The sequence below is a fragment of the Buteo buteo genome, chromosome 19, assembly GCF_964188355.1.
Source record: "Buteo buteo chromosome 19, bButBut1.hap1.1, whole genome shotgun sequence".
Classification (NCBI taxonomy): domain Eukaryota; kingdom Metazoa; phylum Chordata; class Aves; order Accipitriformes; family Accipitridae; genus Buteo; species Buteo buteo.
The window spans coordinates 1,570,188-1,593,255 of record NC_134189.1 but is presented as its reverse complement, the minus strand read 5'-3'; the positions used below and the strand labels follow the sequence as shown (position 1 = coordinate 1,593,255).

General features: G+C 41.7%; 1 long non-coding RNA gene across 1 annotated transcript; it reads right to left on the bottom strand.

The window, feature by feature from the left end:
• Positions 1-5,200: 5,200 nt before the first annotated feature.
• LOC142042231 (uncharacterized) lies at positions 5,201-21,416 on the bottom strand. Its single transcript, XR_012653653.1, has 4 exons — positions 21,315-21,416; positions 9,552-9,589; positions 8,000-8,082; positions 5,201-5,628 (listed from the first exon to the last, which is right to left on the bottom strand). It is a non-coding gene; the product is annotated as an uncharacterized LOC142042231 (long non-coding RNA).
• Between the last annotated feature and the right edge of the window lie 1,652 nt (positions 21,417-23,068).

The following is a 23,068-nucleotide window of genomic DNA, read 5'->3' as shown; positions in this document are numbered from 1 at the left end:
GTTGATTTTTATAATCCAGTATCTGTATGCCACTGTCAAGATAAGGAAAACTCTTTATCCATTCATGAAGGATTAAGATGTTCTCAGACAATCTTTTTTATAGGATCAGTGGGTGGTTTGATGCTAAAAGTTCCTGACCACCAAAACTCTGAAAAAGTTTACTTGCAACGGTATCTGGCAAAAAATGAAATTTTAACCCAATTCAGAAATAGAATACATGCTTTTCACAGGGCTGACAATCTAGTATCCATAAGATAAAAGCCCTTTATGAATCATGTGGCCTTATTTTTTATTAGCTGTTGAACCAGTATTGCCACTATGGTGTTCTAATATAGTGCCTGATGTGCTGAAAAAGGATTTCCTCATGTATCTCCAAAGGAAGTCTAAATTAGCAAAGGCTTCAGTATGAGAAAAATAAGAATAAGCACTTGCATGACGTCAGTTCTTCGGGATTTTATGATCAATGCTCTAGGAAGTGAGCTGAAGTGATCAAATTATTGCAAATTAATCTGCAGCTTCTAAACACAGGCCTCGCATCTCTTCATGATTCATCACCCTGTGATCTGGTGAAACAAACAAGCGAGCGAGTCTTGGTCAGACAACAGCAACAGGGATGACAGCTGATTCAATTCTTTTTTATATCAGAAAGAGAGCAATGAACCTGTCCAGAAACTTTAGGAAATGTAACTTTGTTGTAAAGTTTAGTGGCACTTATGCCACGTGTTGGTAACTGGCTTAAAGAGAGTAGGTCAACTGAATCCCAGGATAAGGTGAAAGTCACTGAGGGCTGGTTTTTTCCCCTGAAAACAATCACAATAAGATTTGTATGAACCCACGGGATCACAGAATGTGCATTATATTATTTCCTGAAGAAAGTATTTTCTGCTGTTCCTCTAGACAATAACCTTGAAACTTTTTTTGAGAAAATATTTCAATGTTAAGTTCTGACTCATGACATGAAAGGAAGATATCATGCCTTGTGTTTGTTCTGTCCTTTGAGAAGGTAACTCTAATGCCCTCACTGAAAGCATTTGTAAAATGGCATGTTTCTTTGTCCATCCACAGTCAGCCCTGCATGTTGACTAGCATTGCATATGTAGCTTGAGAGAAGTCTGGAGGCAGAACACCCAGAATTAATATGGAAACTTTCTCGTAGCCTTAATGGACCCGTTATTACTGAAAAATGCAAAATATGTTTTCTTGCTAATTAATATAATGTACTGTGGAGTGACATGGACAGTTTTTGTTGCTTGTCTTGCTGCTCTTAATGCTGACTATCAAATTGTAAATGCTTTAATACATCATAATACAGGTGATTTACAGAAACATTTGACATGAACACAAATGCCCATCTTAGCTGGAAAATAATGAACTAAAAGCAACAGGTAAAATTGATTTTATGGAGACTCTTGCAAAGAAGTCATTCTGATGATGATACTGTGGTTCTTAATGGAATGACTCTCATCAACATACTAGGTCGCAGTCAGAGTACTGGGGGTTATGCATCAGCAATGAAGCAAAATGTCAAAATTCAGGATCCTGTTTGTTTATAAACTAAGCCACAAGCATCAAAGCTTGAAGTCAAAGAAAATGTGTGTGTGTGTGTATAGATATGTAAAATATCCTAAACAGTCAACAGTACCACAGATGCACAGAATGTAGTTGAAGTGCGTATGCTGTGAAATCTAATGAGCAATCTTGCTGTTGCTGATGAAGATCTTGTCAAGACTGAACAATTTATTCTTTATCACTGTGGCCATAACCAGTGACAGCACAACTGTTAAAACCACCAGATTAGTTCTATTTTCCCATAAAAACTAAAACAGTAGAAAACATTCCACCCACTCATCCCACATTGATACAGCATATTCACTGAGCAGCCCTAAAAGTTAGCTGCTGGCACCAAATGGTCTTAAATGTGATCATTAGCAAACTCGGAGCCATGTGGAGAAGGAAAGGTAGAGAGAGATTTCCAGCCTGCACGGAAAACTCTCCCAAAGCAAGATTCATTGGAAGCTGCTTGCATAAAAGGACTAAAGAGCCGTACATATATCCAGAGGCTGCCCCACAGCATTGTGCTGTCTCACCGTGGTAGAGTATAAAACACAATGTGCAGCTGGTAGGTAGGCAGAGAAAGTGTGGTAAATTAAAAAGAGGAGTAAACATACCTACTTGGCATACAAGGGATGTGCGCAAATTTTGTAGGACCTATTTAAAAACTGAGTAAAATCCATTTTTCTCTCAACTGTGCAACAGAAGGTACCATCTGTAGAAATCCAAGAGCCATATAGCATATGGTAATATTTTTTCCTTCTTTTCTTTAAATGGTAGGAAAAGTCTGTTAACATGGCTCCCCTCCCTTACTAGTTTCTCTCGGTCACTTTTTCACAGCAGATTTCTGACAACACAGCTATCCTAAGAGATGCAAATTGCTCATCATGACTGATGTGCAGAAGACTGCAGAGCAAGGAGCTTCTCCAGCCTTCCATTGGCAGCTCCGAACCTGGGGCATGCCCTTTCAGTGTATGCACAACTGCCATAGCAAAACCGCATCTTCTGTGATACGGTTTGGTTGTGTTCATGCACTACTCTGGCTGCTGAAGTACAAAATGCAGATTTGCATGTGACTTATAGCTATACTCCAATTAAGGCCACTTCGGTAGTATGAGAAAGAGGTCCATATGGGGAGATAGCTTTATTTGCCATGTGAGAGATTCCTCCCGGTGGTCCGGAGTGCCGTTTCTTCTAATAGCTGCAATGTAATTCTGAGCTGCACAAGCTGATGTTATGCGAGTCCCTGCACCTGCGGTTTAGATAGATCTGTACTACCGTTTCCTTCTTGACTGCTGATTACTTTAGCTTCTCACTGTAGCCATACACTGCGTTGTTCTTCATGCACTGCTAACCAGAGCTTTCTTTGAGAAAGCTAGATTTTTTTCAGAGATTGTCTCTATAAGCAATTTCTCCAGTAGCCTGATACACCATATCCCATTAAAGATTACAAAGCAGAGTCAGCAAGCATGACAAGGGATTTAAAAAAAAAGTTTAAATTTATCTCTTGATTTGAGAACGTGCAAGTGAAAAAAAAATTTGCCTTCAATAATTACATTGCTGAAAGAAATAGAGCTCAGAGATAATAGAAAGGCCAGTGTAGTAATTGCTTGTAGCACTAAAAGTTGATACGGTGGGGAATTTGAATTGCTTCATGAACTGATTTAAAGGTAGACACGTTGTGTCCTTTGACAATGACTGCATATGTTCTACCAGACACCCCATTTGAGACAGGATTTTAATTCTTCTCTCTTTTCTTTTCTTCCACCACTTATACAAAGATGAGTGAATAATATCCCCCAGTAATGGAAAGACATGAAATGTCTGTACAAATCTATACATTTTGAAAAAGCTTTAAGCATCCTAAGTTTGGGTAGGCATTTTCACTCAAGACCCTCATGCAACATCTTCAGCAGAAAACACATCCAAAGGTCTTCCAGTTAGATAACAATACATGTTCGCTAGCTGATGCCTTCTGGCTTTCTCACATTGGAACCCGATGTGAAGCTGATGAGTGTAACCTCTGTAAAGCAGAGCTCCACCTGAGAAATGCCGTAGGTGCAGATCCTTTTCCTCTCCCGTGGTTTGGGTGGCTCTCATTCTTCACTGGCTTCTAGTTCTCATGCGAGTACTTTATCACTGTAATGTACATGCTGACCTACCCTTTCAAAACTCTCCCTCAGAAGATCTGATACCAGGAAATACTGCTTTTATCATTCACTTTCACTTAACTCATCTCCTTCCTCTCTCCCCCTTCATCTTCCTCCTCCTCCCTCCCCCCAAACACTCATTTCCTTTGATATCGGAGAACAGCAGAGACAGTTAAGCAGGCAAATATGCTATCAGCCAAGCTTCTGCCATTCCAAGCAGCTCTATAAACCTCCTGAAAGCAAAAGAGATTCTGTGTGAAGGGCTGGCTACAGCTCCTGTGCAGGACCCTCCCGAACTTTGTCCTCCAAAGGAGGTGGCGGCTGTCACCTTCTACAAGCAGAGGAGCAGGCAGGCTGTGAAAATATCAAGGTCATTAAAGATTAAATGCTTTAAAGTTGGGGTGCTCAGTTCTTCTGTGGATTTTCCAGAGACCGCGTGGCTTTCAAGACTGCTGGCGGTGCTTGAATTCGGCATTTTTGTCAACGCTGAGGCGGGTGGGCTCCACAGCAAAGTGTGTAACCCCTCTTTGTGTGCCCAGACCCCTGCCCCAGCCCTGCCTTTGGATGAGAACTAGCGTGCGTGGTCCTTTTGTGTGCCCGAGCAGGGACAGAGCCAGGGTCCGCTCCCATCTCGACGTCCGAGGGACCGGATTGTGCAGGACACCGCAGGTTGCACCAGCCTCGCCCCTGGGACGCAGCCCGAGACCCGCACCGCAGAGGTGACCGTGGCACGCGTGCTGCGCCAGCTGGCTGCAGACCCCTCTCAAAAAGTCAGGGTCCGTTTATTCCCGGGTTTGTATAAACCCTTAGGCAGCTCGTTTTAGGCTCCCGGGGCTGGGATTTGGGCAGGGTGGGGGCACTTGGAGGAGTTTAACTACCCCTCACTTTGTTTTCCTGCAAATCTTCTCAAAAAGAACAAAAGGTGTGTTTTACTCAGTGCACAAAGCTGGAAGTGTTAGGGCTTGGTGTGTTTGACTGGGGTGATTCAGAATTTGGATAGTAGCTGGGGGAATGGCAGGGTATTCTGCCATTCTTTGGGATGCCCTCTAACCCTGATTTTGTAGTGAGTAAAGAAGCTCTGGCCCAGCCACCTGAAACAATTAGGTCGCTTTTCTTGTGCAGCAGCTCGGCATATATGCAATTCTAAGCAGATACTCAACAAAGCAGACCTGTATTAGACTTTAAATGATCGCTGAGCAACAATAGTACTAGGAGTTAAGTGAAATTTAAAAATATCCCAAATGGAATAATGGTACAGTTAAAAGCCTCATCTGAGGTGATTATTATTTTTTTTTCTGGAATTACGGAAGATGGTTGGAAAGGATTTAAACAGAAATTTGTTGCTGCAAGGAATGGATGCCAGAAAAAGGAAGGCAATCAGAACAGACCTTTATTTTCTGACAATAGCTGGGTTTGAAGCACTAGATGTATTAAATAGTTCTCTGTTAACTCAAACAGTAAAACTCAGTTATGACACTGTGTAACAGAAATTTGAAAGGTATTACATTTGCACAAAGATGAAAAGTCTGGAGGATCCCAGGATAGGTTGCAAATGGTTTGAAGAGGCAAACCATGTTTCTACCTACTTCTTGCTGTCTCCTGATGTCCTTCATGAAAAATCAGGCAGTAACAGTTTCAAGGCCAAGAAAAAAACAGCTACTAGAGAACCAAAACTAATGGTTAGAAAGAGAAGAATTTGCCAAACAGAAGTTTGGCACTCCATACAACAGCTTATGGACAATATACTTGAGATGTTGATTTTATGTGGTTTGAGAGAGGGACCTGGACAGGTTCAAACATACATCTGTGGAGCACTGGAGCAGAAACTGCTCTGTTACACTGCTTATGCATGCAATAGGTAGTCATAAAGTTAATGTCTCGTTGCTAAGAAAAGGCTTGGTATTCCTCTTCTAGAAAATTCAAAATGCTGTAAGAAAAGATATCAGAGAGAATGTAAAAGGCAGAGTCCACACAAAACCCCTCCACATACAAAGCTATTTATGTTGTGAAAAACAAAATAAGCCCAGACAATCCCTTGCATTTAGCAGAACAGCCATGGTTCTTACAAATTCCATGGTTTGGCAGGAGTTTAATTTTGGCAAAGTGTACTCAACATAAACAAAAAAAAGCGAGAAGTACTATTATCTCTCTGGGACTCAGTGGACAGGGCTGCAGTGCAAGATTAGTGGGCTATCAGACTGAAGTGTATTTGTTTTCAGTTAAAGGCAGGCACACGAACCAGCAGAATGGGGCATTTGAAAACAACCGTAGGCAGTGAAAGCAAAAAAAATTGTGTTTATAGTGGTGAACATACCCTTTTTAGCAGAATGTGGGCTATATAACGAAGTGGGAGAGAGGTGTATTTTGTAGTATCAGGAAAAAGTAATGATCTGAAGATACTCAGGCATTGGTCCTGCAAGCAATATCCTCTTCTGGGACCAAGAAGCAAATAACTGAGGGAGAATATGAAGCTGGTCCAAAGGGATGCAAGAGCTCCCACTGAAGAAGCCTCTCTTGCCCCTCTCATTAGAAAAGGTCTCCTCTCAAGCCAGCGGCTCGGAGGAGCTGGGTAGACCTGCTGCTCTGTGAGCGGTGCAGCACACAGGAGCGCCAACAGGACGGGTGCTGTCAGAGCCTCACCGGCTGCTCGCGTCAGGCTTTGGGGCAGGCGCTGTCAGCCTCCCGCTGCACGTGAAGCCTCAGATGTTGCTTTCGCGTGCGTTCACGTGCTCCCAGCACGTGAGAAACACAGGTTCCTTTGTTTATCTCAAGCCAGGAGTGTGAAAGTGCTCGTAAACGGCGCTCTGCCACCTCGCCCGTGCAGGGCTCTCCTTTCTCTGGGCAAGGACCTCGCCAGTGTTGCCTCCTTCCCTCTAACTGCTGTATGGCCATCGCCTTCTGCTTTAGCACTTTTCCCCACCCGGGCCCTGAAGGCAGGCACCGTGCTCCAACAGCCCTTGTAGTTCTTGCAGGTACAAACATGAGTGGGGCTTCAGCGGAGACTCACGGCAACTTCTGAAGCGCCCAGAGTCGCCTGCCGTGGTCTCAACAAACAAAACCACAAACTCTCCGCGTTGCAGTATAGCCGAGGGTCTTCAGCAATACACTTTGTGTTAACAAAAGGTTAAAGTCGTTGTCCGTTTGTCTTGACTCACAAACAAGGACGGAAGGCAAGGCTCCCTGGGCTGCTGAACTAAGTAGCCTTCTGCCCAAATTACCCGCCCAAATCGGCAACCTGACCGTGCAAAGCTGTCTGATGGGCAGAGGGGTTAGAAACCATAACAAAGAGGCTCCAGTTCTGAAGTAGTAAGTGACAAATCAGTGTGTTTGCACCTCTTTGAGCTGAACAGAAGCATAATCTTTGTAACAGGGTGGTTAATCTTGGAGGTCGGTGGTGTGCACATCCCAGGCACTAAAAAAACTGAATGTCCATGTATTCAAATAAAGCAGAAGTCATTGACCATAATCCACAAGAGTAAGAAATGGTCATAGATTTTTGTCTGAGAGATGAGCACTAGCTGAAACCAACCACAAAGTGTGGCTGGTATTGTGATGGGCAAGAGAAGCCTGCCAGGACCCACCTATCTGTGACCAGGATTAAAAATTACTCTTTGCAATACTCATATTATCTGAACACAAAGCTGGATGTCTGCTGGCATAAATTACTGGTTTTCCCACAGGTAATGAAATTAATCTTACCAACAGTATACACAGATGTTAGTTCCTGGATACTTTTCCTCTTTGGTGACATTTCTTACTGTCTAGTTAGTACAGAGTTAAAGGTTTGATGACTTCTCGTTCAGTAATTTCTTTATTCTTTTCAAAACAACTTGAGAATTAACATTGAATTTGCTGGGGAGGGAATTTGAAGGAATTAGTTTCTTCCATTTTCACCCAGGGTCATCCAACAAGTGAAAAATCTCTTTTCTACCCAAGAAGACCTAAACCTACTTTTCCTACCTACCAGACCCACAAGGAAATCCTGGATGCGAGAGAGAGGCTCTATGAGATTGGCACACAAATACGGTTCAGAAATTTTCTGTTGTAGCTTTTCTGCTTTGCATGGGACAATTGAAATATTCATTGAGCCAAAGACTGGGGATGAATTGCTAGGCCCTCATTTGGGAAGTGGGATACCTGTGTTGTAGTTGTGAACACTTAAGTGTTTAATTCAAAGTAAGCAGTGTTAATAGCGATAAGAGAGTTACACCACAATATTCTGCAAGCAGATAGTTAAAGCATTCTTTTTAAAAAAATAGGCACCTTTTGAAGATAGATTTAAAAATAGTGCATCTCACATTTTTTGGCAAGCTGCTGCTTTACACGTTTGGTAAGGTTCATAGTTGTTCACTTCCTTTGCTTTATTTTTGGTTAAAGATGCCTGAAACAAGGAAAAAGTGTTTTGGTTTGGATTGAACTTTTTTTTATTATTTTTTAATTGAAAACATTTGGTTTGGATCAGACAAAGGAAAGTACTTTTGTTCTGTGTGCTAAAACGGCTGAGGGAAATTGTTCATACAACCCTAATGCCAGCCCATTGTGGGGAAAAAAAGAAAGGAGAACAGGATGTTCAATGATCTAAAGCCTCTGTGACTGTAAGATCCTTAGCTAGTGGAGTCTTGGCACGATCCATGGCATCAAATACATTTAGGAGCCAGGCCTGTTCCGACGGCCCGCCGTTTGTGTAGCAAAAATTCATTAAAGCAGGGACAGAGATTATAGAGACAAATCTCACTGGTACTTACATTTGGGTTTTATTTACTGTTCTAATTGCTTCCTCACGCCCCGCGCTGCATGAACCAGCTCATCCCCAGAAGAGGCAGAGCTGCGCATAGGAGATTGGACTGAAAAAGCTGGGCTCTTTAGCCCCGAGACAGCTTTCTGCCGACGCGCCGGTGCCGCTGCTGGATGCTGACACCTCGCCCGCCCGCGCGGTGCAAGATTGGGCTGGAAGTTGCCCTGCCCTGGCAGCAGTTCAGGGCTCCCGCGTCGTCGCGCCCCGATGCAGATACCCGAACGCGCACAGGAAGCCAGCAGGCCAAAAGAATGCTTTCTGCGGACCAGATCTGTACATTTAACGGATCTCTTAACACTAAACGAAGGCATGGCTCAGTGCTTGGCTGTCAAGTATTTCCCGACAGTCATTTTAGACTTTTTTTAAAAAAAAAAAAAAAAAAGGGAAACGGGTTACCAAAAGGGTTATCTGAGAAGAGTCTTTCTCAGAGAAGCACAGCGCTGTGGATGTGATCTGAAAATGCACCTTTGGCCCCGACACTGAGGACGGAAGCGTTTGGCTGTTTAGACAAGTCGTTCTCAGTTCTGTCTCTCAAAGGTACCTGGAAATTATTCTAAATGCTTCATAGTGCAAGTTGCAGAGCAGCTTATTGTGCTTACACTGTCAGGCAGTTAATGTTTAAAAATCACTTATTTTCTGTTTTCCTTGCTGTACCTCAGAAGATATATATTCCATTTTATCTAAACAGAAATGGATCTGACTACTTTGCTTGCAAAAACTGCCTGTAATGTAGTTGATGGGTTTGTTACTCGCCTTTTTTCGTTTCCAAAATGAAATAAAAAAAGAATTAATTGCTCAGCTGCTACTCTGACATCAAGGAAAACTAACCCATAGAAATCGTTCTGACATAGCTTAGAAATGGGCTGGATGCCAGCGAGGGAACATAGGGAAGCAAAAAGCTATATAATTTTGCTTTATGTGGTTCTCTTATTGCTGCACTACTGCAGTACAGCCTGCTAGTCAGGGCCTGAGCGTCTTGAACTTTTTTTCTTGCTCCAGAAGCTGTGAGCAGCTTTGGAACATCTTAGACAAGGGACAATGAACTTGATACTCACCATCTTAAGAGGCTTCAGCATCCTTAATGTCTTATGAGCTAGGAAAATGAATTAAGAAAAAATTACATACTCAAATCTCACAGATTGTCCCGATATAGCCAAAACTTTTAACAAATCCATGACAACTTTTAAAAGAACAGAAAACCGGAGCATAACCAGGTCAAGGAGAATGGTAGGGCAGCAGGTTTATTTAGACTACAAGTTTCAGCAGCCAAATTTGGTTTAAGCCAGAGAAAAGTCAAGTTGCTTTAGACAACTCGGAGATTAAAAAAACCTTATTGTCACTGCCTACCTTGAAGAGAACAGCACTTAAGCATCAAACTCGCCTACTCTTGGAGAAAGCTTGGAAGACCAGGCCAGTGGTCTGACTACTGTAACACATCTGTGCTAAGTCTGAGCAGAATATTACAGGAAAGGCTGCAGGTCTGACTTGCTCTTGCTTGCAGCGGGTAGAAATCCAATACTCAAACACAGAATTGCTTCTTTAGTGTACTGGTACGTGAAAAAATTGCACCTATAAATGCAGCTGAGAGAATGACTTCTCACTGCAGCTCTGTTCCAAGGCCCGTGCTTTAAGACTATTCCTCCCTTCAAAGAGATGCCTACTGGCAAACTCAGGGCTATTTTTACAGAGCAATCACTGAAGATGCTGACAAAAAAATTAGAGGCAGAGAAGTCTTCTCTTTAGACATAACCAATCAAAAAATGCCATCCCTGTACCATGCCTGTGGGCTGACTCGGGTGCCCACGGTCGTTTGGGTTTTTTTGTGGGGCAGGGCAGTTTAAAAGGAAGGAAAATTTGAGTGGTCTGCTATGGCTCTTCTAATATTAAGGCAGGGGACCCTGTGTTCTGAGCGCTTTCTGGCTGCAGCTGGTGCCCGAGAAAGGCAAGAGTAAGCTGCTAGATCTGTCTCAAAAGCTACCACAGGGAAATACGACGGTCTCAGTTATAACCCATCTTCTGTTTTCATTAAAGAGGCCAGTCTCAGATTCTACTGCATCGCACTGCAGGTAGCCAAGCCTCCAGCATGGGAAATGTGAACAACAAAATTAGTTTTGTTTTCAAAGGAAAGGAAGATTGAGAAAACAAAATGAAGATTTCTTAAGTTTCATATGACTGTAGTCATACCTTGGTTACAGAGTCAATTAAGTGCTGCAGGTTTTTTGGATGCGCTCCTGATTCTCAGTCATTTTCTCTTTGGGGTTTTAACTGTGGTTTAACTGCCGTAGTTTTATCTAGAGCTAAGCAGCTTGCACCAATTTCAGGTTGCTGCTGCTTATTAAAAATTGAACTATACCTTTTCTCTGTTCTTAAGGGCTATAGCTGAGGTTCTGAGCAGCTCTGAAATTGAGTTTGTAAGTTGGAAATACACATGGCATTTACTAGACTGCACAAGTAAGACTAGCATCGGGGGCTGCTTTTGCAAAGCTAGAATGACTTTAACGGAGAGCGCTGCTAGTTTTCCATCATTTTGTCAGCAGGAAAAATCTGACTGAAAAACAAGTATTCTGGTTTGTAGTGTTCGCATTTCTAGAAGTGAAATTAAGTGCTTGCCAGTAAGCTACAACTCAGGCAAATACAGTTCAGGCAGACAATTGTGCTGCTTATTAAGCTAATCAAAACTGTGTCATTTGCTCCCTTCCCCCACCCGTGATTTGCCTGTTGCCTTCTCACAAAACAAAATTAAGCTCTTCAATGACTGTTTTTTAAATCACGGCAAAATAGCAAAATGAAGACCTCATAGGAGTCTCTAGGTGCTACCGCAGTACAAGTAATTATTTAAATAAATGCATTTTCTCATCACTGGCCTTTTTCCTACAGTTCTTGCTTTCCTACTGTAACAGTAATCATGAACAAAATGTATAGAAAAAACGTTTACTGAAGATCAGGATAGAAAGTCAAGACCAATAGCCTAATAACCTGCTAAAATGCAAGCTTTTACATTAAAAAAAAAAAAAAAATATTAAAATCTCCCTATTGCCAGGAAGACAAAAATACCTTTTCACATTCCAAGTGTGGCTATTCATAAATCAGCTAAGTTGCCTCAAAACACCATCATCTACTCAAGCTAATGAGCTGGCTTCACACTGAAGCACATGAAAAGTACACATATGTTTTGTTTTACAAGGTTAAAAGGTACAGGTCATAATCTCCACCAGAAAGACAGTAACAAACAGTTTTGAGAAGATAATGTCTTGATTTAATTGAGTTTATTGCCAAGTGAATATGTACCTAGGAGTTAGATATAGAACTCTTTGCTTTCTAGATGCTGATAATATAACTGGTAGCGTATGAGATTGATGATATGTTCTTCAATTAATACCAAGTAATGGCAACACAGAGAATTTGGTGGCATGTGTAAGAGGTATGAGGAGAAGTATAATTAATGCAGATGCTCTGTTACTGCTTTGCTTTTTTATTATTTTGCTAGATTATTTATGTTGAATTCCTTCCTCTGGCTAGATTCTATTCTATGCTTTTCACACGTGTGGTGAAAGCAAGAATGTGTACGTGGTACAGTCAAACTGACACTAACTGAGATAAGCAACATTATAGGAAACTGAGCGGCAATTTCCTGCATTAAATTCACTGCATTTTAGGATAGGTGTTTGCTAAGGCCATGTTAAAATGTTTGTGTCCATTACTCCAAGGTCTGTGGGCCAGATTCACAGGAGTACAGGTCTCTCAAATTTATTTTAGGCTCTCTAATACGATATAATGATTATTTCTCTCTTCAGGATAAATGCAAGGGGACTGCAGTCCTATGTATAATTAAGCTTTTTCCATTCTTTTGGCTCTTTAATCGGTTTTTACTGCTGCAGCTTTTGTGGTGACCTATTGCATTAACAGGAGTAAAAATGAACCTTCTTGTCGTTGCATTACCGCCAGCACTACCCGCCCCAGTTTTTTTCATCAGCTTTTTAGAAAGAAATTTATGGCCTGCTTTATATGCACAATTAATAATAACCATTCTCCTATGTTTTTATAGTCTAAGGCAAGGAACAAAATTCAACAGGATTTTTTCTTCTGTATACATTTCCTATATGCATACCTAAATACAATTTTACAGCTAGACTAAGTCTTTGGTTTCATGTCTTCAGTTTCATGTCTTCATTACGAATGTAAAGAGTTACTGAGATCTCACTGAATACCTAAAAAAATCTAAACCCAATTCACTTTCTAATCACTGAGATTTCCTTCATCTGACTCCTCCTCATTTTTCATCTCTAAGGAGACAAGCATTGCCGTGAAAAGAGTCTCTTGGTTTCTTGATACTTGACTTGTTCCCACTACAAATGCTTCTTTCACCCCTTGCCTTATATTTACTGTCTTAGCCCTCCGCTAGTGACATCAATGGTGACGTTATAGAAGACTCTTATTGGAGGTGCAGGAGATGAGGCAGCAGGAGGAAGAGGTGGACTGTCCTCAGAGAAGCTGATTTTAGTCCCAGTGAAATAGAAGGAAGGAAAGCACAGAACATATTGGGGGGAAGTTGAACTGCTCCTACATAAAAAGATATTTTAAGCTCCTGTCAGCTGTTAGAAATCCATTTACAGAAAACTCAGTTTCAGGGACTGCTTCCATTACACTCGCACTATGCAAAATGGATCTTAAAAATATTAACAATAACTTTTTCTCAATAAACCTAAGAATTTTCCTCTCAGGCTTCCTGCCCTGAAATCCCCTTTCATGTCAGTTGGCTCTGATCCTCATTTCTATTTTTCTGCCCTGTCTTCCTCTCTCCCTACGCCTGTCTGCTTCCAAAAAATTTCCCCTGCTACACATCCTTCCCAAACCACTCCAGTGTCTTTTGAAAATGCCCCCCTTGCTGTACTGAATACCTCTAGAGGCTGAGTTTGGTACTCCACTGTATTGTTCTCCATTTTGTGATATGTAATGTAACGATATGCTTCTAAACATGAGAAGCTGGAAAATGTAAAGATAAAGGATGCCTATGAACAAGAGGCTAATAATCTGTATGCAACAGGGCTGATGTGGGACTTCTTTAACATCATGGGGTAGAAACTGCAAGAACAAGGAGTTAGCATCTGCATATGCCCTTGTGAACAGCTCCCTGAATCAAACCAAGCCTCTTCTGAAATCCCTGTTTATACCATTTCTTCCTGGTGGACTGGACTTTAAATAGATATCATAATATATGGGGTAGGACCTGTTTTGCTATCTGTACTAGTACTTCATTAAGCAATTACTTTCAAAACAGACTTATTTTGGTAAACTTCAGGAAGTTGTAGATCCTGCGTTACTCAGGATACATACCCTGTTCAAGCTGGGCGCATTTTAAACATCATACTTTTGCTCTAGGCGTCACTGACAGCGTTGTTAACCACTCGTGGCCATTCATCTGCAGAGCTTCTGGCAAAACAGCATAATGATAAAGTGGTAGTGGAGGGGATCTGCTCATCTGCACTGAACACTATCAAGTCATGATGAAAAAGAAATACAGAAATGATAAATGGAAGAGCGAATGCTCATATACAAGCCACTCTGATGGTTATGAGGGTGATTTTTTTCATTCCTTTTAAGTTGGAGGAGAAAGAAGGGCGAGGTGGTTACAAATTGCAACTTATTTAACCAGTATTGGTGTGTAAAAAAACCTGTTGGCCCAAGTGCCAGTATTTTTTAAATGCTTAAGACAGCAGATGATTTCATGTGTAACCATGAGAAATTCAGATGATTAGAAGCAGATATTTAACACCAAAAATAGCTGAATGTTTGTTTTTCTGCTCTGCAACAGGGTCTAGGGGAGAGTAGAATATTTCCCCTGCTGCAGGTAGTAATATTACCAACGCTTCTACTGCAACTAGAGCTGCTCCTCCTTTGTGTTGTTACAGCAAGAAGCAGCACCCTTCAGTAAGCACTCACAGGCATCTCTGATCACCTTTAAAACAAAGCAGAGGACCTATTTAGTACACCTGATCTACTAAAGGGCAACTTTCATGCTTAGACCAAACTTTGCTCTAAAAAAAAAGAAAATCTTTGTACTGCATTTCCATAGCTGTTATTGAAAAGATTTGTTTTAAGAAGGGCTGTCTTTTATCCAGCTGACAGTTTTACTTCTGTTGATAGTGCTTCTAATACTTGGTATTTTATCATATCCTTTGTTAAAGCACTTAAGGATTAAATTAAATGAGCTGCATGGCACTATTGTGTAATAGGCTATAAAAGGGCTAAACACATCTGGAATGGGAGAAGGCACTGTGCAACCACACCCAGAGCATCCCAAGTACCTAAGGAAGGGAATGTAGCCTGTTTGCACATAGGCTTTATCAGGAAATTCAGACCTGATCTGCCTTTCTAGGTGTGGAAACTTTGGCACGGGTCAGTGAAATATATCTGAGGTCATGTGGAGAGAGGTCTTATATCTCTTAACTCTGTCCAAATGGTAGGCCAGGTCTTCATGTGACAGGAGTGGGTATTGCCCCAGTGAAGTCGGTCATTTCACCTCTGTTTTCATAAGGTGAAATTCTAGTTGACTTCCCCTTGAAGTGGGTTTGATTTTTCAAGCAGAAATCAGAAATAGATAATGGGCTTCTCTGCTTGCATACTGATTGACGACACACAAAACTAGTATCCAAGTATGTAATATTTGAGATATTTATCTCCCTTTACAGAAAAGGCTTAAAAACTGCAGCAGGACACTGGTTTAAACAGGCTGAGTTTATCAGCGTACTGCTGAAAGCAGTTGAACAGGGAACTAAGGCTTTTTTCTATACTAGAATAAAAGTAACTTGCTTAAAGGAGGATGATGAGAAGAAATACAGTTGAAACAATGCTGAATAACATCCAAGTATGTCAGGACAAGGTCCATTCCAACCCAAACAATTCTGTGATTCTATACTGCTAACACCTGTTATTAGCAGAGGATATTTCTGTACTACAGTCATGACGAAAGGCATAAATTCTTAGAGCAGGTTAAAGTGATTCTGCCCTGATAACAGATTGACAGCCACCCAGGGGAGACAGGGAGTAACTGTGATTGACATAAATATGTATGATCTTATAGGATTGCAGTGTGGGTGGGTTAACAGACGCAGACATGTAGAAGTAGAAAGCAGTTGCTTGATGATGCACAGGATGAAAGTTTGAACACAAAGCTCTTCAGGAAGCACCCTGAAATTCATACTTGTCTTGTCTTTGTTTATCTTTCTTCAAGACAATTATAACAACAATAAGAAAAGCAGACAAAATAAAAAATAGCCCACATCCATGTTTGCTCCTTTTTCTCAAAACAAAGAAAAAGCATATCAGAGAAGTCCAAATCCTTTTACACTGCTCAGAGCTGGCACAACTTTGAAGTCTGGTAGTTTAATTCATGTAAGCATCCAAAAGTTTGGCTGATGTTTGTTCCACCCCCCTCCCTTAGACTTGAAAAACTAGACCAGAATTACCAGGGCAGGGGAGAATCCTTTCAGCATTTCTGTGTTTTGTTTCCCATTGAAAAGAAAATAGAGAACTTGGAAATGAAAAATGACTGGAAAAACTGACAGACCATTCTTGAGTCTCTAGAACTATTTGTTTAGGTTCAATTCCAAATTAAGACAATGGCTTGCTATTTTGTTTTGTTTCTAAACGAGAATCAGGCTCCACTTGGGAGACATATTGTTGCAATAGCCATGCCTGATCATGTCAGGATCAGCTGGAAGAAAGCAAGCCGAAAGAGTCTGCAACTTTTATGAAAGGCTAAAGAAGGTGAATTAACAGTGTTTAGGATCTAAATAGCATTGTATTTTGAGGTCTGTCCTAGTGCAGAGCAGTTGTAGTTAAACCAATCAAAAGAACTGATGTAATAATGAAGTGATGGATAGTAGACATTTTTAATTGGTATTTTGCCCAATGTCTAAATTTTTCATTTACTGCATGTTTGTAGTGCTTAACTCTCTAGATCTTAAATCCAAACTTCTGACTCTTCCTTCTGACCTGATGAATTCTAGAAGCCAGCAAAAGGATTCTTAGAGCTCTTTAAGTATGCAGAAGCTGCAAAGCCAGCTACAAAAGTAAGCAACGAAGATCAATAGCAATGCTACCTCCCGTGTTCAGAAGGACATCTTGCTGCAATTTCAGTTCTCCTTTCCAAGATTTTGTCAAGGACTGAAATGGTTGTCAAGAGCTGTGGAGTACACTGTCGTCTATTAAGTCGCATTGCCTTCATTTAGACTGATGCATTTGGCAGCAATTGAACTGTTTGAGTTCAGTAATGTAGTTTGTTTTAAATAAGCTTGTATGTGTCTATTGAAAGTCTCTTTTTGGAGCTGCCTGGTCAGTGTTTGCATTTCTCTCTTGTTCCAAAACTTTCCTTGCATTATTTCTGTTCTCCTGCCCAGAGCCTTCCTGTTTGTCCACTACAACTTCTCTCATCCTCTTCAGGCTTGAGAAGACAAAGTCCAGGCTCATGTTTCTGCACATATCTGTGTTGCCTCTAAATCTAGGTGGTGCACATGTCTGTTCTGAGATGTCTGCTACCACTAAAATAACTATGAGCCTGTAAATGCTATTTCAGCATATGTGCCAAAACAACCTTCCCTTCTGGTCTAGTATTCCAGTTCAGTGTGGAGGCCATCTTCAGTCAGAGTTACTAAGGAGATATATTAGAATTTATGCGAAACACAAAGGTGAATGAGAGTGCTAGAGTCACATGAGAAAAATGTGAGCGCTGGCCCTGGTCAACAGAGAGATTCCCAAGCCATTTACTTTTGAAGGTTCCAGCAAGAAAGCAAAGACATTTTCAAGACAGTACAGAAAAGGGCTGATCTGCTTCAAAATTCAATATCTGCATGGGTGATGGAGGTCTGGCACCATGTGGATGAAATGTATTGGTTCAAAACTTAATGTTTAAGCTGAAAGATTTGTTTAGTGTGTGCTTTTTTTTTTCTCTCTTTCTCTCCCAACTTGTCTTCTGAGACCTGCATTGTGTGGGGTGAAGTGGGGGATTTTATGCTAAATCAATAGCCTCTCCAAGATATTTGAAAATGTGTACTTCATGGCTTGGTGTTCATAACTTAGGTGACATTATGATTTTGCTCGCTCATGCTCTGCATTGCTTGTATATCACTTTTCCAGTAAAATATGCTTCAGACTTCTTTCCATGAATTAAGCATCAAGAAAAATTTAAATCTGGTTACAGAAGTAAGAACAGCTAATTAGGCACCCTGCCTGGTTCATATATTTAAAGATACAATGTCTTGTAAACAATTTGTCCAAAATGTCCTCTGTGTTATTTCTTGTTGTAATAATCTCTTCTCTTGAAACCTTTCCCACCGTGATTTCTCTTTCTTCTCTAATCTTCCACCTCTTCCTTTGTTGATCATATTTAGTCCAATCATAGTGTGGAACATCAGTCTCCAGTGGTCCATGTTACAATACAAAACTGTGTACCTACTATCAAAATGGGTCATTTTCCCCCAGATTCCCAAGTCCCCTCCTTTAAAGCTGATGAGGATGTGGTTTCCATCTCTACTTCTAGGCCCTGCAGTCTTAAACACATATTCAAAATCACTTAGTTGGATCCATGTTTGACTGGTACAACCAATTCAGATCCAGCGCTCACCTGTCCCCTTACCGTTGTGCCACAACATGGGAAATCTTCATGTTACTCTATAGCAACTAAGACTATATAGGAAGGTGACTCACAAGAAATCAATCCAGCTTACTGCAAAATTACCACATTGCTACTTTTCACTGAATCTTCTAGAATTGTCACAGTCCTCCTCCTTTCAGACTGTAAGTAAGTTATCTTTATCTTCTCAATGTTCTTTGCCATTCTGTGATGGGTTCTAAATTAGTGATTAGAGCTTGCAAAAGATATCTTACAATTGTCTTCTATAGATCTATGAAAACATCGGCTTAGTGTTGCATAGAGGTGAAAAAGGCAAAGGAAATGTTAAGAGTTACTAAGAAAAGACTAGAATAAGACAGAAAGCATAATTGTACTACTGTATAAATTCCTGGTGCATTTTCAACCTTGACTATTGCAAAGAACTAGAAAGATTACAGAGAAGGAGAGCAAGTGTGATTTAAGGTATACAGTGGTTTATACAGGAGGAAGTATTAAATGGTTTCATTAGCTTGGAAAAAAAGCAGGAGATATTATGCAGATCTATAAAAGACGTGTGGAGCAGAGAAAGTGAATAGGAAATGACTACTTGTTATTTCTCACAACACAAGAACTAAAGGGCACCCAGTGAATTTATAAGCTATAATAAATTAGCTTCAATACAAACTGAAAGCACCACGTTTCCCCACAGCATATAATTGTGAAACTCAGCACCACAGGGTTTTGAGAAGGCCAAGAACAGACAGGGTTCAAAAACAGACTGAACAAATTCAGAGGATAAATACATTTGTGGCTACTGAACATGATGCTCTACATACACCCTTTATGTTAGTTCCTTCAAGCTGTTACATACTTGAAGCTAGAAGGTTGTTTCAGGAAAAGGTCACCCAGAATTTATCCTGCTTCTTGTAGTCCTTCCCAAGATAGTACTTATGTTCTCCTACTGCTGAACAGAGGATACTGAACTAGGGGAACCTTTGGTCTGATTTTGTACAATTATTCTTATATTCTCTGGATGATGTCCTTTTGACAGTAAACTCAGACACCTGTTCCTATATTGAAGTATAGTGAACGATTTATCTCACGGAGATTTGAACTTCATGTTCCTTGACACCATTTGATCTCATCAGACCACAGATGTTGGTCTTGAGCAAGGTAGGAGCTGCTGGTCCCAGGAAAAGTCTTTATTAATGATCATTTCCTGCTGTGGCGATTTGCATACATTTATTGAGCACAGCAAAGCTATTTTCCTTGCTCTGGTTTTGTCTTATAAAACTCCAAAGTATAGAACCGTCATTCATGCTTGCCAGGGATAAAGTGTCGGTGTCATGTAATTTAACTATAGGCAAGGTGGCTTAATTAACAGTTATGGTTTGTCTTTAAAAGGCAGATTTAGGATATGCATTTTTGTTTTGTAGTAACTTTCAATTTTTCTTTTAGATCTTTCCTTTTCCACTGTAGCAGTAATTGCTCATGTGCTCTTTAGCGGTCATACAACCATGCAGCTCCACAGAGGGACGGGGAAGGCTCTGCTAAAAAAAGTCAGTGTATTTGGGGCAGGACTCAGCAAACTAAATGGGAGCCTGTTTTCCTAAAGGCTGATTTCTGCCAACAGGGAGATCCTCATACAGCGTGAAGCAGCACTGTGCTGATCTCAACACAGCTACTTCGTTTGGTGGCGGTTAAAAATCTGGTCCCGTGTGCGAGAGTCTCTCCCTGTGCTGATGCAATTATCCCCGCTGAGCTGGGGGAAGGTTTCGCTTCTGTTTCCTCCTCTGCTCTCTTTATGGCCCAGCAACCCTACAAATGCACTGTTTATCCCCTTGCTGTTTTTGAAGGTTATCCAGGCTCACGTGGCAAGCCGTGTTTGCGGCTGGGTGTCGCTGCTTCCGTGAGCTTTGATGCCAAGGGTCTGGCGGCAGCGAGAGCACAGCAGCGCTGGCTTTGCCGCAGCCTTGCTGCCTGCCTCGGGGCCCCGGCACCCACCTGGTTTGTCCAGCTCGGCCCATGCTGCCATCTCACTTACTGCTGGGAGCGCTCCCAAGCCTGGGTTTGCCTTCGCATACCAAGAGCGTGCTTTCCTCCCCACAGCACAGCACGGTGAGGAGGTAGGAGTTACTCTGAGTTGTGTTTCCCTGCCAGCAGGAGCTCATCGTGCTGTACTGAACTGGTTCGCTTCTTACATATGGCAGTAGAACAAACCTGTCTCTGTGCTGCTGCTCCTGCTCAGTTTATCGTTTTAAAAGACACCCTCCGTTTAACTAGCACTCCTTCTGTGTTGTAGGTTAGCTGTGGGTCAGCTTTACGTCTTCAGCTGTAGACGTAGGTCAGCTGGCTGCCATGCAGTCTGTTCCTTATCCTTAAAAGCACAGGTCCTCCTGTGCAACTTCACAGTACATCGCACTTGCACATCTTGTAAGAAAGCTTATTTTGCTAGAGCAGAGTGGTTCAGCTGCTCTTGTGACAGTAGCAGTCCTACCAGGATGGTAGCAAAAGATTTTTCAGTCTAGGTATTGTAGGCTTGTAATGAGAGCATTTTCTGCTGTTTCACTTGAAGGTTTTCCTTCTACTTTGTTAGTAGGGAGAAACTGATCTCAGCCCTTTCGATTAAATTAGTTATTATAGGGTGTAACAGCTGGTGCCTATAAATCAAAGTGAGTCCTTCAGCTTTTCTGCCATGCTCAGGGTCTGTCTCTTCTGATGCTAAACCTAAGATTTGTTCATTCCTGCATCCTAGAGAGCCCAGCAGAGGTTTGAAGTCTAGAGGTGAAAGGGATTCTCACAAGCTCCCTGGGACCCAGCTGGATTCAGTTACACTGCTGAAGGACCTGCTCTTTCCTTTGTCATACAAATTTGCTACATTGCTCAAAAAAGGCAGAAAACTGGTTTACATATCCATGCTCGCAGACTGAAATCTTAGATACGACACTTAATATGCTCTGAATTTTTTTTAGCCCAGCTTCCTAAGAAATTGAGGCTTATGCAATTTGTATGCAAAAAGGAAAAGCCCCCAAAGGTTTCCCAAAGAAGACAGCAAAAAACAGCCAATGGTTTGGTCACATGCCTTCATGGTGTCTGGAGAAGCAAGAAAAGTTAATTCCTCCTCCGCCGGCCATGCCACCACCACCACAGGTAGCCCCTGCCGTCCCTGCCTTTCTGTCTCTGCCCTCCCCTCTGAGCCCTTGCTCACCTCTGCCTCCTCACCTCCCAGCCTGGCCTGGCGCAGCCCTGATACCCGTCCTGAGCTGCCACGTCAATGACTCCTCTGTTCCATGGCCACTGCCAACATTCTGTCCGCTGTGACACAGCCGTGACATCACCAGGGCTGGCTCCCAGAGTTAGTGCTGCATCACTATGACACGGCTATTATCTTCCACTCTGCAAGTGAGAAGAAACAATTAAATAAATTAATAATAAGTGATAATGCTGGGAAGGGCAATAAATTAGCAGTAGCAGCCGTTTAAAGAACAGCAGCTCAGCAAAGGTTAAAAGAGAGTTAAAAGCAGCAGGTCCTAGCTACTGCCCAATTTTAAAGATTTGTGCAATACTTGCTGCTGAGATTTGTGGGTTTGAAGGCTAAATTTTGGAAGAAAAATGCTTGTCAAGTTGACTGAAGGTAATACTTTACACCTTTGGAATTAAAGATATGTTCAGTGCCAAAGCCTGTATCCAGGAGTGGCTGACAGTGCTGAGGACATTTCACCATGAGCTGCAAGACTTGCATCTTTCTTTCCCTGAAATGAACCAAAGGTTTTGTGAGGGATAGTCCTGTGCTACACACTTTAGTTGGAAACAGGAATGAAACACGTCAATTAGCTTCCATCTCCTTGGCTCACTGCAGGCTATTCCATCCCCTTTAACTGACAGGACCAGAGGCAGTGCACAGAAAATGAAACACAGGAGGCTCCATCTGAACATCAGAAAACACTTTTTACTGTGAGGGTGACCAAGCACTGGCACAGGTTGCCCAGGGAGGTTTGGAGTCTCTCACCTTGGAGATATTCAAAAGCTGTCTGGGCATGGTCCTGGGCAATCAGCTCTACGTGGATGGGCTTGAGCATAGGTTTGGACCAGATGGTCTCCAGAGGTCCCTTTCAATCTCAACCATTTTGTGATTCTGTGATAGATGACCATATAATGTTAAGGCTGATTGTTTGCCAGCATTGTGGTTTTGTAGTTTGTTGCTGACAGTATTTCACACATGCTCAGAGCCATACCGGGAAGGACTGTCAGGACACATTGGAATAGGCTGCTCTAGGCACGGTCCACAATCACATCTGAAGTGTGCTCAGACTTCATTACAAGGTGAACTTCTGGATTTGGTTCCAGCTGGAGCTCAGGAGCGTTCTAACATGCAAGCAGGTTAGGCAACTGGGGAACATGGCACAGGATGCAAAACTGGGAATGAAACTACCTGGTGGTGTTCAAAGACCTAAAACCCTCTTTACGTTGCCTTACAGTAGTGCTCCCATCAATAAGAATTAGGCCCTTAACATCAGGAAGAATACCACCTAATATCAGTACTGTTAAAAAGTAAGTGTTTCCCTGCTGCTGTCATATTGTGAGAAATCACAGCAGTTCCCAATTTTTAGAACAGAAGTGCAAAATATCAGATATCATTGTGCAGTACTATGCCTGAATAACTGTTACCTTTCTAGGCGAGTTAGCACCGTACAGTGATATTTAATTAGGCAGCAAGTTGAAACAGTAAAGTGCTTTCTAAACACTAAGTATTAGTATTACAAAGCATGAAAAAGTAGGAAAAGGAAAGCCCTGCTTTCCTAAATTCCTGTGGGCTAAGCATGGAAATCAGAATGGACTGAAGCAGATTTTATCTCAAACCATTTAAAGAAAGAGATGTGCAAGCTTTGCCTGTACTGGCTGAGCAACCATAGAGAATGAACCCTTTACAAAATCCCCTTTTGTAATCAGATTGTGTGTCTT